Source organism: Pinus tabuliformis, chromosome 3_1, assembly GCF_031772625.1.
Source record: "Pinus tabuliformis cultivar Carrire ecotype Pingquan chromosome 3_1, CPIR1, whole genome shotgun sequence".
Classification (NCBI taxonomy): Eukaryota; Viridiplantae; Streptophyta; class Pinopsida; order Pinales; family Pinaceae; genus Pinus; species Pinus tabuliformis.
This window is the reverse complement of record NC_142301.1, coordinates 256,748,446-256,760,976: the sequence shown is the minus strand read 5'-3', so window position 1 is coordinate 256,760,976 and position 12,531 is coordinate 256,748,446.

Sequence of the window (12,531 nt, the reverse complement as noted above, 5' to 3'; positions counted from 1 at the left end):
TTAATGTTACATGAAATGGATTATCTTAGATGTATTTGTAGAGAATATTTCTCTAAAAAAAAATAATACACTAGTTTAAAAATATTAATAATTTTCATATTACAATTCATTATAAAAGAAATGTGAGAAAATTATTTAATGTGCATATAAAGTAACATGAACTTAGATCAATCTTAAATTTATCAAGCATCTACAAGGATCAAATCTCTTAATATTATCAAGCATCTACAAGGATCAAATCTTTTAATATGCAAATCTCTTTTAAAGTGAAAAGAGATTTTATCGATGTCAAATATTTATAGATCGGAAGTTAACATAGATGTAGGTTAGGCTATATTCCACATGAATATCATGGGTCAATACCATGGGTTTTCATAAACATGGAGAAATTGACTATGTCAAATTTACATTAACTACCAGCAAAAATAAAAATAAAAATAATAACTTAGAAATTTTACTTTTATTATTTTAATTTAAAGTTATTTTTATTTTAACATGGGGTTATTTTAATTTGACCAACTGAAGTTTTACTTTTATTATTTTAGTTTGAAGTTATTTTTATTTTAACATAGGGTTATTTTAGTTTTAATTTTATTTTGACCAAGTGAAATGTTTACATGATATTATATTCAAAGTTAAATACTTAAAAAATATTATATTTAAAAAAAAAAATTGAGTATGATAAAATGTATAGTTTGTATTCTTTTTAAAAATATTTCAATACAATACTTAAATAAATTATTTGAATATCTATATTAATTAATCTATTTTAATATCAAGTTTTTATAATGTAATATTTAGTTAAAGTGAAAATAAAATAATATTTATTTAATGTTAACAACAATAAAATATTTTAGTGCTTAAAGAGGAATTAATTAAAAGAAAAAAAAATTAGTTATTTTCTGATAATAATAATAATCTAATTTCAAGGAAATAATTAAGTTGGATATCAAATTGGTGTATGGAACTCATGTTTGTGGGAGAAAGGATCTACCTCCAAGTAATTGATTGTTAAAAATCATAGAAGAATGCATACTTTAAGCTCTTTTCGTTTTGAACCGATTCTTAACCATTAAGGAAATGTGTAATGCATTTTAGTCTTAAAATAAAATTACTATGTATTTAAAAATATTAATAATTATAAAAAAAATCAACATAAATCATAAAAAAATAATATTGCAATATACAAAACTAAGTAATATTGAGGTTAAAATATATATTAAAAAAACAGTTTAATGTGTACATAAACTCAACAAATAAAACATTGCAATATTCATGTTAATTAAGACATTTCAATATCAATTATATATATATATATATATATATATATAACAATTTTAAAAAATAAATTGAGACATTTCAATATCAATTTTATATATATATATATATATATATATATATATATATATATATATAACAATTTTAAAAAATAAATTGTTGTGGTTAAAATATTTGAAGTAGTTTAGCTATCTTATATTTTAGTCCTCTTTCAGGTATATTTTTAGACAATTTTTCTTGAAATTTAATAAACAAATCCAGAATTTTAGGTTTAACCTATATAGCCTAAATAATCTAAATGCCCAAAAATATTTCCAATACATTTAAAAATGCAATTTAAATAATAAAAAAACTACATAGTGTGTGCATATATATATATATATATATATGAGAAAGAAAGTAAATTGTTAAAGTTGTTCAATATTAATGAAGTTTTATTGTTAATGAAAGCGTTGTGTTACTAAAGGATAGTTATCACCATGGGATATTCCTATATAATCTTATAATGAGTAATATTTGATTACTGCCATATAAATTAAATGGTTGATGAATAAGATAGACATAAATATACTTACTTTATTATACATTTGGCATTACCAATTGAAAAATAAATCAAATCATAAATAATAATAATAATAATTAAAAGAATTGATATGTGACTTAAACATATCACTTTACTATGGAGATACCTAACTATAATTATTTATTTCAATACTACATCTTAGTACTACCACAAGACCAAAAATCTATAACTCATATTTACATGGCACACTAATCAATTTAAATAAAAGTGAAGAAAGGGCATAGTACTCCTAAGATGAATCTCAATCTTAGATATGTGAATACTAAAAATATTTTGAAATATTTCATTGAGGTTAAATCCCTACCATCTGTGTGATAATTATTGGTAATTAAATTAAAATTTTGGAATTATTATTCCAAAATAAACAGGGCTATTGGTCTAATTCCACTAATTCCACTCACAAGCATGTATATTTTGGAATAAAACTTCGAGAATTTTAATTTAATTATCAATGATTATTAGTTGGATGGTGTAGATATAACTTGCATCATAGTAGTATACAAAAATCAAAGTTTGAAATTTATCTCCAAAGTAGTTATGCTCTTTTACTTTTTTAATTAAATTGATTAATTAGAAAAATAAAGGTGTTACGAACAATTTCCATATGAAGTGATTTATGGTTTATATTTACAAATTAGGGATATCCATGGTAAATTGAGGGTAAATCTCTATGATTAAGAATCTTGTTCCATGTTTTTTTAAATGTATATATGTTTAACTCATATATTAATTATTTAATTACAATAATAACGCATAGTCTAAATAGGTCACGATTAGAAACTCCTTGTTATAGTGAAATTGTGTCTTTCCTTTTAACAAGGTAAAAAGAAAAGAAGAAGCTAAGTCCTTTTACATTTGGAGGGTGCTAGTTCTCAAGTGTGACACAAAATGGGAGCGCAAATCGTGCCTCAACATTTGAAACCTTGTTTCTGTAGTTTTCAAAAGCTAAAGAGGCATAATGCCTAACAAACTGCCCTAGTAAAAAACAAAATTTACACCGCATAGTAAAAAAAGATTACATCAGATTCACCAAAATTGATTCACCGACTCTTCTGGCTGTTGTCCCTGTTTGTTGCTGTATCTGGAGGAGGTGTTTGTTGCTGTATCTGGAGGAGGTTTCTCCTTGCTGACTTTGGTTTAATGATTTTATATATTCCACAACTTCTTCCAGGTGCTTGCATTTATCCTTTAAGTCTTCAATTTCAGCTTTTTGATTATCAATGTCTCTTTGCTTATATACATTGATTATCTTCATCTCGGCTCTTAGATCCTTAAGAGATTGGTTGAAACGACCAATCATAAATCTGTTGGCCCTATAGGTCGGGCAACTCTCGTTCTTCTCTACTTTCTCCAACGGGTTGCAAGACATTTTTTCCCTCTGTTTTATTCTGTCAGCTGTTTTTTCTTTGCTTGAAGGATGTGCTCTTGTCTTTGACCGATTGCTTCTTTTTTCTCTATTGCTTTTGTCTTTGTTTTGGACTATGGTTGCTATCTTCAGCAATTCCTTGTTAAGCCTGCAATACTGTGAATACTTTGAAATCCAAAGGCAGTTAGAGGGCACTATAGTGGACTTCTTCTATGACAGGGAGGAAAGGAGCTCAATATTCTCAGGTTCAGATATTTGGAATCTGCGCAAGGAGGAGAGGAGGCTATGGGTTATGTTGTTTATGAAGGGAGAAGACTGGGGATGATTGATACGAAACAGGTAGGGGTGCTTCTCTAAAATTAGAACTAAATTGAGATTGATTACAATCCAATAGCCAATGACACATTTATATGAGAATGTATACTAGATAGGAGAGAGTAACTGTTACCTTCGCATTGTGTATTGATGGCAAGATAAAAATTCAGCGCACTGTCTGCACTTGATCCTTCAACTGTTGAACATTGTTGGGCAAGAAACGAATGCAAAGTGAGGAGAATTGAAGAGTAATTTTGCTGATGGCTCTGAAACTTTATGCTAATATATTCACTGTTTCTCCTTGAATTACTTCCTACGATGCTTACATGCTGCTTATCTTTAACCCAGTGATGAAGATACCAGCTCGGGTGCCTCAATTTATATTTTTTTGGGTGATGAAAATACCTTTTGCTGTAGGTATCCAGCGTGCTTTGATTTCCCTTGACTGCACAGGTATCCATCCTAATCCGGAATTGACAGTCGATACCATCTCTATTCTGGTGATGTTTGAAATGACAAATAACCTCTCTATTCAGCGCTGAAGGATGAATGTAGGCTTCATTTATGTTGTGAGGGATCATTTTTGGGATTGAAAGGATCCCCTGCTCTGTGCGAGGAAGATAGCACTTGATGGCATGGAGATCAATGCTACAAACTTCAGTATTACTACTACCTGATTTGATGTTATATGTCCTCTTGTAATTTTCTATCCATGCCTCATTAGCAAACAAATTATGGGATATTTTCCTGATAAGTTTCATTGTTATCTTTGACAGTCTCGACTTGCCTTTCCACTACCTTGTTGGCTAGATTGTCCGCATCCTTATTTTGACTTCTTAAAACATGCTTGAAGGCTATTTTCCCTGAATTTTTTGTGCTAATTCTAATTCTCTGACTTATTTTGTTGATTGGGTCCTTTATCCCTTTTTTACATAAGATATTTGTCCCTAGCAGAAGACTATAAGCTTTCATCCTATTATTTGACATCTCTCATAGGCCCCATTCATAGGTTGTCATTCTCTTACCATTTGGGTCTAGAGTTAGACCACCTACTCCTGCTCTGCCTAGGTTGTTTTTTGAAGCTCCGTCAAAGAATAGAATGTACTTCCTTTGATATTTAATCCAATCAGCCATTTCTGTATCATTCATACGTAATTTCCATTCCTTGTTTTTTGCAATGTATTTGTTTTTTTTTTAACTTCTGATTTGTTTTCTATTAGAGCTTTGTTGTACCAGTCCTTTTTTTCTTGTTGTAAGTTGTTCTAGTCCATTCTTGCTGCTCCATTTATACCTATTATTTCTGAAACTTGACTCCAAGTTTTTGATAGAATATTCCCTATACTTGGTTTTTGTCCTTTGAATATACACTTGTTTCGAGCTAACCATATTTGCCAGCATAGAATGGAGGGGAGGCATTTCCATATTCTATTTATTGTGACTTTTTTCTTCTTAGTATAAGGGTAGCTTTTTACCCAGTTTTTGTGAAGATTTGTCAGCTGAGTTGAGGAGCTTATGCTTAAATCTAGAGGGCTTATCAGTTGCTTCCAGCACTCTCTCGCCATCATGCAGTTCATAAACAAGTGTTGGATAGTTTCCTCCTCCATTTGGCACATGACACATTTAGAGGGCCCTTGAAAGCCTTTTTTTTTTAATTTTCCGTTGTGAGAATTTTGCCTTTTAGAAGAGACCATATGAAAAATTTGATTTTGGGCAAACACTCATCTTTCGAAATTGCTTTCCAAAGATTCAATTCATCATGGCTGTTGTAATTTGAAGATGATTATATCTTGATTTCACTGTATAGTTTCCCCCTCTTGGATCCCAAACAAACTCATCTTGTTCCTCTTTATTAATAGGCGTTGCCCCAACTAGTAGAATTTTCAAAGCTTCCCATTGGCTTTTCAATCTTGGAGGTATTGCCAACACTTTCCATTTTATCCAATTATTCTGATCCCACTCAGAAATTGAGTATAAGGTGTTGAGATTTTTTTCTTCCATCCAATTTTGCAATCCTCTTAGATTTTGCTGCTGTCTTAGAGGATTTTTCCCCATTATTCTATCATCCCATATAGAAACTGTTTCTCCATTGCCAGGATTTTTATAAATCTGATCTCTTATGTGGGGAATGATCTTTTTCACCAATTTCCAAATTTGGGTACAAGGCTGTTATGGAATTATTTCAGAGAGCATTTTTGTCCTTTGACAATTCAGATATTTCCTTGTTAGAGCTTTTTCCCATCACTAATATTTTCCATTTGTCATTCTCCAGACGATTTTGGTCCATAGAGAAATATTCATTAATCCTAGTAACCAAATTTTGATTCCTCTTTTATCAAATGGAAGAGTTACTTGCTCCCATCGAACTAGGCTGAATTTTTTATTTTCTTGTTTTCCTCCTTGCCATAGGAAGATTCTGATTATTAGTTCCATTTGCTTGTGGGCCCTTGCCGAAGCCATTATTATTGCATACTGGTATATTGGCAGAGCCGAAAGGAGGGCCTTAATCATTATTGTTCTTCCTGCCAAGTTGAGCCACATCATTCCCCAATTATGAATTTTTCCCCTAATTTTCTCCACATGCTCATTCCAAACTTCTGATTTGACCATTTCCTTTACTAATGGAAGCCCAAGATAGATGAAGTGACTCCATTTTATTTGTACAAGTATTTCCATTACTTGTGAAATTCTCTAAATCGTATTTGTAGGAATATTCCAGCTATAGATTCTACATTTGTTGTTGTTTAAAAGTCCTCCTGAGACTAAGAGAAAATCATCTAAAACTTTTTTGAATCTTTTTGCAATGATGCAAGATGCTCCCCCTATGAGGAGGGTATCGTTTGCAAAGAGGGAATGATTTATCTCTTTGACTCCTCTTGAGATTTGAATACCTGTAATTTTTTTTCTCTGATTTTCTAGCTGGACACTCAGAGATTCTGCCATTATAATGTAAAGGAAGGGAGAGAGAGGACATCCTTGTCTCAATCCTCTAGAGCTTTGAAAAAAATTTCTTGGCCTTTCGTTAATTAAAGGGACTATCCATGGATTTGTTATACATGCCAAAATGGTCTCTATGAAGTTTATTGAGATGCCAAAATTTTTGAGGACTACTAAAAAAATTTTATGATTTACTCCATCAAATGCATTAGCCATGTCTAACTTGATGACCATTCCCTTTTCTTTTCTTTGAATGCTACTGTGAATGGCCTCCTGTACAATTATCACATTATCTGTGATTTGTCTTCTTGGAACAAATCCACCTTGATTTTCTGAAATAATTGTTGGCAGAATTTTTTTAATTCTATTTGCCAAAATTTTGGTGATTATTTTGTAGGACGAGTTACACAAAGAGATAGGCCTATATCTGCCAAAGGTTGTTGGATTTGGCTCTTTGGGAATGAGGGCCAAGTAGGAGGCTTTTGTACTTCCCCCAATTTTGTTTTTTTTGAAGGCATTTTTAATCATTCTCATTAAATCTTTCCTGATAGTTTCCCAATGATTCCTGTAAAAAGCTATTGTGAAGCCATCTGGTCCTGGAGCTTTATCAGGATGTAGACTCCACACTGCTTCTCTGACTTCCTCCTCAGTGACATCTTTGTCTAAATCTCTATTTTGTTGCTCGCTGATTTTTTTGTTTGTTTGCTGCAAAAATTCTTCACTATCAGCTTGCTGGTCACTTGCTGAGAGTAAACCTTTGAAGTGGTTTTGGGCTACCTTCTTAATTTCTTCTATTCCTTTTATTTCTTGCCCCTCTACTTGTATCTATTCAATCTGATTTCCAGCTCTCCTTATTTTCATTGTGTTATGGAAAAAAGCGGTGTTTTTATCTCCAGCTTTCAGCCATAAACATCTTGATTTTTGCCTGCTTTCTTCTTCTTCTCTTCGATTTTGCTTGTATAATTCCAAAAAAATCTCTTTTTCTTGTAGATAGTCCTAATCACTTTCTTCCTTGCTCTCTCTTTCCTTACTAATATTATCCATTTTTTTTTGAAATTCTATTTTGTTTGCTTTATCTCGAAGGTCATTTTCTCTTGCCCAGGTTTTTAAATGGATTCTTAGATTCTTTAACTTTGTTTCCCACACATACTAGGGTGAACCTGTTACACTTGTTTTCCAACTTTCCTTGATTTGTTTGCCAAACTCTTCTTTGTTGTCCCATATTTTGTTGTACTTGAAGGGGAGATGTCCTTGGTTTTCCAGATTACCCAAAGTCAACACCACCGGCTTATGATCTGAAGCTGAAGCGTGAACAATTTTGCTTTTCACAATGGAGTAGGCTGCTGCTATATTTTCATGGATAAGAATTCTGTCAAGTCTTTCCTTTATATTGTTTTTCCCTATTCTTTTGTTACTCTAGGTATACTTTCCATTGCTTGAAGGAATGTCAATTAGTTCTTGTTCTTCTATTATTTCTTCTAGCGTTATTCTTGATGGGTCAATGCGGTATTTCCCACCAAACTTCTCATCTGTATTCCTAATCAGATTTAAGTTTCCTCCCAATATGAGATTCCCACTTTGTCTCTCTGTTGTTTCTTCTTTCACTGACTTCCAACAATGCTCCGTCTCTGTAATGGTTGGGGGAATAAACATTTATAATGCAATATTCCTCCTTTGTGTTGATATTTTTCAGATCTGTTCTTATCTAATGTGTGCTGGTTTCTTGGTTGACTAAATCCTATTTCTTTTTGTTCCAAATAACGCATATTCCTCCTGAAGCTCCAATAGCTTCTAGAGTTGTTCCATCATAATCTTTTTGTTTTTGGATCATATTTTGACTTTCTTGTTTGCTTACTTTGGTCTCTTGAATCATGAAGATGTCTGGCTGCTCCTTTTTTATTATATCTCTGACTGTGTTGATTTTAAAGGCAGTTCCAAGACCCCGACAATTCCAAGAGACTGTAATCATTACTTACTAGTTTTTTGGTGTGACCCTCCCTTTTCTTTTTGCTGATATTTTTCGTTGCTTCCTGTCTGTTTACCAAGAAAGGAGTCCATTGGCTGTTGTGTTCCTATAGCCATTTCCTTAGCTGCAACCTCGTCCCTTATTTCTTTATTATATTTCCTTCCCACTTTTCTTGGTTGATCCCATATTTGGGGGTTTTATTTTACTTTGTTTCTAGTTAGGATTCGATCCACAGAGGGCGATGGTGGAGATGGAATATGGTTAGGGGAAGGTATGTGAGCTAATGCATTGTGAGATGTGGAGGGGGAGTGGGGGATCTTGGGAAGGGCAGGTCTTCTCCCAAAGGTTCAAAAGGGTTTGGGGATGAGAGAACTAGAGGAACAATATTTATTGGTGGGAGTGGGGCTGTTTCAGTTGTCTCTTGTGGCTGTGAGGAGGTCGAAGTGTTCTGTTTATTGAGAGGTTTTTTCTTTTTACTTGTTCCCATGTGTTTTCTTGTACTTCATCATTTTTAGACTCTTTTTTTTACTACATCTATTTGCAAAATGACCATACTCGTGACATACCTTGCATTTAAATGGTATTTTCTCGTAGTCCAGTTGTTGAATATGGGTCCACTGATTGACTTTGATCCTTATCACCTTTGGGAAACCTTTCCCTAGGTCTACTTCCACGCATATTCTTGCGCAAGCATGCATGTTGTCTTTGGGTTCACACCTGTCTATATATTTACCCATTGCATTTCCAATAGCTTTTACCGAGTCATCACCCTAGCAATGGAGAGGGAGATGCGGTAACCTGACCCACACCAAGACTACACTTGGCACATCCATCTCTGGATCAAAATCTGGTGTCCATTTGTTCAGGTATAAACCTCTCGAGTCCATGAAATAAGGTCCATTTCTGAATATTAAATCTCTGTCTTCCCTTGTTTCAAATAGGAAGGTGTAATACCCCCTTCCGCAAAAATGAATAGCTATCTTCCCTTGAGTATTTGCATTCCAGTTTCTTTCCACCCATTTCTGGACTGATTTGGGTGAAGGCCAAAGTCTTGTAAACTGACCCACGAGACCGTGTTCTGCTAAGGAAATGGTAGTTTTCCTTGGTAGAGTTGGCGGTAGAGAGATCTCAGGAATATCCGCAAGTTTCTTCACAAATTTGTTAACTGATGGCCTGATTCTTGGAGCTCCATTTTCTGATATCAGTGATGCAAATGCTTCTTCATTTTCATTGGTCCCTTGGTGAGAGGAAGAGAGGGGGTCTCCCTCTGAATAGGGATGCATGGTTTGGGTTGCCTCAGCAGTAGGAGGCTGCCAAGAGAGGGGACTGTGGATGACAGCGTAGGCTCGAGATAAAACAACTCAGTAAAGGCATGTGTAGATCATTCAAAGGAGCTTCTTCTGATGGATCAAGCAAGGCCTGGGGAGCCTCAACAGCAGGGGGTTGCCGAAGCAAGGAAGCTGTAGGAGGTAGCGACGGCTAGGTATCCAATGACAGGTTAAGCGCACGCAGAGATATCTGATAGCTTCATAAATATGGGTAATTTCATCAACATCTTGTGCCTTTATTAGACAATGCCTAATAATAATAATATTGTAGTAGTTATAATTTAGTTATTTTTTAAGACTTTATTTTTTCTTTTTTGAGCATGAAATGTATCATGTGATATGTGTTTTGATGTTTATTATGGATTAAGATATATCCGTTTTTTTCAACCATTTAATTTATATGACTACCCTAATTATAACTTTATTTTTAATTATTAATTCTTTGTTATTATTATTTATTATAAAAGAATTTAATATATGAGTTACACATCTATACATTTAAAATATGTAACAAGATTCTTAACTATGAACATTAGCCTCCACTTTACATTGGAGAATTTTCTTATACTATAAATAGAATTCTTTACAATATCATAAACTAAAAATACCATAATTCATGTTCATATGACATTTTTTTCAATTCATCAACTTGATAACTATTTTTAAGATCAAATATCAATCTTTGATTTATAGCTATTGTTTAAAAAAAAACAACCTACTAACTATTTAATAATATTTATATTAAAGTACTTAATAATATTTATATTAAAAATTTAAAACTTAATTGAAAATAAACATTTTATCAACCTAGTAAAAAAAATTTACACAGAATTCTTTTCTTTTTTAATTGAATCTGAAAAAAACAAAAATAAATATTAACAATTAAACGCATTAAAATATTCAAATACAAATTCTTGTGAAAAAAAACACAGAACTCTCAAAAATATATGTACAGCCAAACAAAAGTTCAAAGACAAAACTATGCAAAATAATTCCGATCAACTATTTTATTTATTTAATTATATGTAAAAGAAAAATGATAAAGATAAAATGATTCAAAATGATTGCCCTGCTTTTTCCATATCATAAGCGATGAAAATAAAGTAATACCAGAAATTTTGTAATGATGTGGATAAGGTGTTCTTTAATACGAGGAACAAATATGCCAATGTCATAACAAAACAATGATGCGTATATCATTATTAGGTTCACTAACAAAAGGGGTCCGGTACGCATAATAACGGAAAGTAATCCATATTAATCGCGTAGTGTAACGAGTTGGAAGAGTTGTGGAAGAGTTGTTTGGAAAGTTATAGAAATTTTGATTATATTCAGAGAAAATTTGGAAAGGATTTTTGTAAATTCAAATTGTAGTTGTTAAACTTCAAAATTTTAAGTGTCTTAGACGTTTTTGATGGTGTTCAATCCATTTCCATCATCAAAAACATGATTCAAAAATTGTCTTTACAAAATTTTTCGGAATTTTTTTACCCAGATTCCAGCCACTTTTAACCGTCCGGACAATTCCTCCCCCTCGTTAGACAACTCCCATATTAATATCTGTCATAATGAAGGTGATAAAAACACCTATTTAACAATTAAGAGCAGTTAACTTCATTGGAAATTATAAAAATACACTAACAATAGAGATGTAGCGACGATTTTAAATTAAATTATTAAACTAAAATATTTTTTTAAACGTCATTTTATTTTATAAATTTAAATTATTAAATCTAACTAATAATTTTAAAATGATCAGAATTGAAAATCACTAAAATTCTAAATTAGGGGATCCAATAATAATAAAAAGATTAACTCCGTCATTTATACAAATAACTAACCACAAGTAGAACGTGAAATCCGCAATCAATTGTTGCCTGCCGTTTCCAATGATGATGGTCACGATGGAACTTTCCTTTTGGGACGATGCATGAAATTTGAAAACCACTAACGACAAGGAAGACATGGAATCCGTACCCGATATTTTCTTCTTTCAACTGTTCCCACTGTATCACCATTACTTTTACATCCAATCCAAATGCATTCTTGTGTGGAAGACAATAATTTATTTTACAAGTGGATATCAATTAAACATAAAGCATCCTTTCCAAGAATATCATTCAAATATATTTTTACATTTTTTGTCTTTTAAATATCAAATACTATGCAAATAAACATAAAGCATCCTTTCAAAGAATATCAAACAAATATATTTTTACATTTTTTGTCTTTTAAATATCAAATACTATGCAAATATTAGCACAGTGATATTAGCATATATTAGCATATATTAGCACAGTGATATTAGCATATGTGATTAATATACACCAAAGGCTTATAATTATAATTAATATGATTATTATTATTAATTAATTTTTTTTGGAAGGTGGCAAAATCTATCAAACTCAAGTGTGAAACCAACAGAGACGACAACCATCTCTAGCTGCAAATAAACATAAAGCATCCCTTCAAAGAATATCAATCAAATATATTTTTACATTTTTTCTTTTAAATATCAAATACTATGCAAATATTAGCACAGTGATATTAGCATATATTAGCACAGTGATATTAGCATATGTGATTAATATACACCAAAGGCTTATAATTATAATTAATATGATTATTATTATTAATTAATTTTTTTTGAAGGTGGCAAAATCTATCAAACTCAAGTGTGAAACCAACAGAGACGACAACCATCTCTAGCTGCTATCCGCGAATGTCGGTTTGATTCATCACCGTTATCAAGGATTATTAA